Source organism: Vulpes vulpes, chromosome 5 (genome assembly GCF_048418805.1).
Source record: "Vulpes vulpes isolate BD-2025 chromosome 5, VulVul3, whole genome shotgun sequence".
NCBI classification, from domain to species: domain Eukaryota; kingdom Metazoa; phylum Chordata; class Mammalia; order Carnivora; family Canidae; genus Vulpes; species Vulpes vulpes.
In genome coordinates this window covers 27,342,558-27,348,385 of record NC_132784.1, presented here as the reverse complement: position 1 = coordinate 27,348,385, position 5,828 = coordinate 27,342,558, and positions in this window count along the sequence as shown.

The following is a 5,828-nucleotide window of genomic DNA, read 5'->3' as shown; positions in this document are numbered from 1 at the left end:
ACGTGACAGCACAGAAAGAGGTGACGTGTCTACAAGCCAAGTAATGTCAAAGATTGCCAACAAACCACCAGAAGCTATGGGAAATTCATGGAACAGAGTCTTCCTCATAGCCCCCCCCTCCCCACACACACACAAAAATAAAACAGAACCCTGACAATGCCTTGACCTCAGCCTTCAAAACTATGACATAATGAATTTCTGTTGTTTAAGAACTACCCCCTACCCACCCCATTTGTGGTACTCTGTTACAGCAGCCCCGGAAAATTGGGACAGGAAGTTTCCATTGTTATGAGTTTGGGGGTCTACTTAACAGTGAGGCCTAATCATAGTAACAGAGCATAATAGCAATCTAAGGCTTTATGAAGAACCTCCTATCCCATGAACATCTGAGAGGTACATTTTAACAGTGTGGTAGACTTCCAAAGAAGCAGCCTAAAAGCAGCCCAAGAGTCCATTAATAGATGAATGAATAAAGATGATGTGGTATATATAGACAATGGAATATTAATCTCCCATTAAAAAGAATGAAATCTTGTCATTTGCAACAATATGGATGGACCTAAATACTATTATTCTAGGTGAAATAAATCAGACTAAGAAAGACAAATGCTGTAAGATTTCACTTTTTTGTGAAATCTAAAATAACAAAACAGGTAAAGAGCAGAATCAGATCTGCAAATATGGAGAATAAATTGATAGTTGCTAGAGGTGAACCGGTTGGGGGGATGGCAAAATGGGAGTTACAGGCTTTCAGTTATGGACGGAATAAGTCAGGGGAATAAAAGATACAGCATAGGGGCTATGGTCAGTGGTACTGCAGTCATGTTATATGGTGACAGATGGTAGCTACCCTTGTAAATATAGCATAACATATAGACTTGTGGAATCACTATGTCACACACTTGAAACATAATATTTTGTGTCAATTATACTTCGGTTAAAAATATAGAAGTGAAAATAAATAAAATAAAAAACAAAGAAGCAATTTAAGAAAATTAACGTAGGTGAGTGAAAGACAGCAATAGTATAGCGATGGTATTAAATTCAACAAATGGAATTGTTGGAGCTTTTGTTTGTTTGTTTGTCTGTCTGCTCACTTTTCCCAGAGCTTTTGTTTATAGAAGAAGCAAAAGTGACTATGCACATCAGGAGCATAAGTTCAAGTTTTCCACCAGGAAAGGACAGAGTTCACGTTTATTTAATATGTATTTGTTACATGAAAAATAGCGAATGAATAAGTACTATCTAGCAAAGCTTCAGAGAAGAGGTAAAACTTTAGGCACTGATGGTCCTGAGTGGCTAAGAGCTCATTTTACACAACACCCAATCAAAGCAAAACTAACATTTTACCCAGATTTGATGTAGTGGTAAATTTCTGAGTAGGAAAAAAAAGACTCTGAAGAATTTCACAACCTTTGGAGAGAGGTGGTATTACACAAAATATAAAATTTATTATCAGTATTCATAGCATATTGTGGCCTAATTATATACTCTCATTTATTTTTAAATTTTCATAAAATGTAATAATATATATAATACTTGAAGATGTGGAATCTTGGAAAGATTCTCAATGCTAGCCTATTATGAGACAGAATGTATGCACTTATGTTCTTTGAAAGAAAGAATGTTGATCATACCAGTAGCATGATCTGATTTTCCTCTCAATGCTTACCTGATATTTGGTTTCTCTATAAAGGCAAATTATATATATATATATATATATGACACACACACGTCCTTGCATATATATGCATCCATCTCTATGGACATGGACAATATGTCAAAATAATCTGGCACCTGCTGAAAACAAAAGGATGCTTTTTAGGTCCAATCTGGAGTGCCTTCCCCACCCCACGGGGCCTGCTAAGGAAGAAGAAAATTGAGATCTCTTTTCTTGCTCCAGCAAACCATGGTAAAAGACTGCATGTAGTTATTAACAGGATCAACATTCTGTTTCCCTTCTCGCCTTCCTCTTTTAAGGTCATTATAGATATAGGAAAGCAAAATAAATCAACCCTTCTCTTTAATTATTTAAAGGGATATAAGGAGCTCCTTGAAGAGAAATAGGATAATAAGTGGATTGAGGTGGGATAGGATTATGACTTAGATAACAGTTTCTACTCATTGGAGTCATGTCATACTCCACAATACAGTGCAGGAAATTTAATCATGGAGGATGAACCAGGAAGCAGCTATAGTACCACCACACAACATAAAACATTCATATATTATAAATAAATGATATATGGTATAACTATGATTGCTTAGTAACTAATGGCCTCAACATGGGCTTAGTCTATGACCTATGTGAAAGATTTTTAGCATTTAATGCAAAATACACACAAGAGTACTTCTTTGCTTTATTTTATTATTTATTTATTTATTTATTTATTTATTTATTTATTTATTTATTTATTTAAAGATTTTATTTATTTAGTCATGAGAGACACACAGAGAGAGTCAGGACATAGGCAGAGGGAGAAGGAGGATACCCATGGGGAGTAAGGACCCTGGGATCACAGCCTGAGCCAACAGCAGACACTCAACCACCGAGCCACCCAGGTGCCCTGCATTTCTTTGCTTTAAAACTTAAAAAGTGTAGGCTCATTAAGCAGAAACATCAAAATCATGTTCAGATGGAAACCAAAGGGATGTCATTCTATCTCAGATTTTAATTGGATTAAAATAGTGCTGTTGCACAGATAGACACTAGTGTTATGCAAAACAGAGTAAGATAAGGAGAAAGAATGCTTGGAGGAAAGACCTTGTATAAATAAATATATGGATAATTCACATACATACACACACACACACACACACATACACACACACCATGGTTCTCTAACTTTAAAACTCTGTCAGCTAATTGGCAGGGACAAACCACTGGCCAATTTTCTCCAAAAACAGGAAGAAAGAATCATACTATTTCAATGAAAGATTAATGGCATAATGTTTATCTTTAGTCTTAATCATTCACCTTGGAAATATTGTCGCAAACCTCCCTATACCATAAACATTAAAAATTAAAGTCATTCTACTGCTTGTATCTACTTACAGTTTATCCCACTCTCCAGAATTACAGAAGATATACCTTGTTGAAAATAACTTCACGTTTTTGCTTCATGGTAACATTTGAAGCCAAAGTTAATTAAAACTTGGCCTTAACAATCTTATGTAGAATATCTAATTTCCTCTTATTCAAAGGCTTCAGGGATTTGTATATGCTAACCAACAGACACTGAAGGAAAGCATTAGAACATTCATCCTCCATGAGAACAGCCCAAATGAGGAACCATCAAGGACTCAACTCATTGAAGGCTTGCTCTCAATGGTTAGGTCTATGTAGTTAAAATAGAAATGTCCACCATCAGTGAATTATGACCCCTTCTAAAGCTGCTGTCCTCTTGAGTTTCAGAACTTGCAAACTGAGAATGATGATTGTTTGATTTATCTCTCACCTTGGCTGTCTTTTTTTTTTTTTTTAATTAATTTAACACGTTACATTAGAAAAATAATTCTGAAATTTTAGGATATTTTCCTCCAAACATGTTTTTGAACATGATGAAAATCGGGATTACTCACCCACTGTAATTAATATGGCAAAAGGACTTGGTAAACTATACTATTTCTTATCAAAGGACAGATAAGATATTCACTTCATCTTAGATGAGGATGCAATGAAGAATGCGTCTTTACTTTTTTAGGGAAGCTACCCGTACTTATTAAAAGAAACAGTTCAGGCTAAAATGGGTTGTGGAAACTCGCAACAAAACTAGTATCTACCTTCCCCTGTGTCTTTACAAGATTCGAGGGTTGAATTGTTGTAAAACAATAACAACAAAAGCAGATTTAAAGTACTTTGAATTCGTACTAAAACCTCCACAGCAGTGCCTTGTTATGTATAACATTTTTTTATTATTATTACTCTCAACACCTGCCCATCCACTCTCCATTTGCTAAGTGCCATATATTCATCAGCTTTAACTAGTGGTTTCAACCTTGGCTGCACATTACAATTACCTGGAGAACTTAAAAAAATAAAATATGGGTGACTAGGGCAGGGCTTAGGTTTGGACAGTTTTAAAAGGGCCTCAGGTGTTCCCAGTGTTGAGTCAGTGAGGAGAAGAGTTGTACTAACCCAATGGTCTCCAGACCTTGCTAATAACCAGAAACACCAGGGAGCTTTTGGAAAGTGGGGAGCCCTTTGCTACGCTACCCAACCCTCTTTCCTATCTATGAAATGTAATTGGAACTTCCAAAGTATGGAGTGTGTGTTTATTAGCAGCTCCAATATTGTTTTCATGAATCACCGGCTTGGAGAACCACTGAATGCACGTTACAATTCAACCAAAAAGGAAAAAGAAAACAACAAAGAGTTCTGATCAAATCTATTTACATTGCAGACTTCAGAATGAAGTCTTATTTTATCTGAATTTCATGGTGAAATCATCTACGTTCTCATGTATCCATTCAATAAATGTGGTGTTTGGACCATGTGCTGAACTCCCACATTGGCTTCAAGGGACCTATCTTCTGAGAACCTCACTGTAGCCTCTCCCTCCTGAGTTGGTTACTCTCTGTTCCGTTGCTCTCACACCTAGTCCTAGAACTTATCACCAGGGATTGTTTACATGTCCAATCTGCATAAATTCCTGAAGAAGTACCATGCTTTATGTAGGCTAGCAGCTTACCACGTGCCGGCCCCTGAAGCTAGTGCTCTCTCTGCATTATCTCCGTGATTTTTCTGAGCCTTAATTTCCTCATACATAAAATGGGCAGTGGAAATAAGCTCATTTTTGCCCATTTAAATAGGCTCATTCCAAACTGATGGAAGCCTTCTCTGTTAACACTAAGGTGTTATCAGTAAAATGAGGCCCTGGGACCTCCAAAGTTAAGGGATGTGAGGACAAGAAAACAGTGGGTTTAATCATTCCAAAATCTCTTGTCTGCATCTTTAGCAAAAGCCTAACTGCTGCACTTCAGACAAAAAAAGTAAGGGAAGAATTTTACCTACTTAAAGTAGATGGATTCTCACATTTCCTCAAACCCAACAGGAACTTACACTATGGTTACATGCCTTGGAACTTTGGAGCTATCTTGAGCAGTTCATAAGTTCTGAAGTGAACTACTCAAGCTAACCAAGGAGCCAGTTCATTCAAGAGAAAAGAGAGTTCACTTAGAGAATTGTTTTTCTCATTGTTTGGTCTAATTTATAATTTTAATATAATATATCGATTTATAGTTATATATAATAAATATAATTTTCATGCATATTTAATAAAATCACCTTTTCTATCAAATGCACATTTAGAAATACTGCTCTTATCCCATGCTCACAAGTCATGAAACAAATATATTCAGATTCCCTGTATGATTTTTTTTAAATAGTATTTTTTAAAAAGATTTATTTATTTATTATTTTTTGAGAGAGAATAGGTGGAGAGGGAGAAGGAGAGAGAGAATGTTAAGCAGACTCCCAGCTGAGGACAGAGCCCAATGGGAGCTTGAGGTGGAGCTCCGTATCACAACCCTGAGATCATGATCTGATTCGAAACCAAGAGTCTGATGCTCAACCCACTGAGTCACCCAAGGACCCCTGGGTTCCCTGTATGATTTTTTTACTGCGGTATCTTCCTCGTAACTAGAACCACTTTTCAGAAAACTTAGAGCTTTCCAAAGTACTGCATCTCTACTTCCATCTAAGCTGCTTGAGATGCAGCACTTTTGAATCTCTGTACAACACTGCTGCTGGATATATTATATTTAGCCACAAGGACTCACCAGAGGCCCATCACACATTTCATATTCCCTGGGTGTGAGGGCTTGTA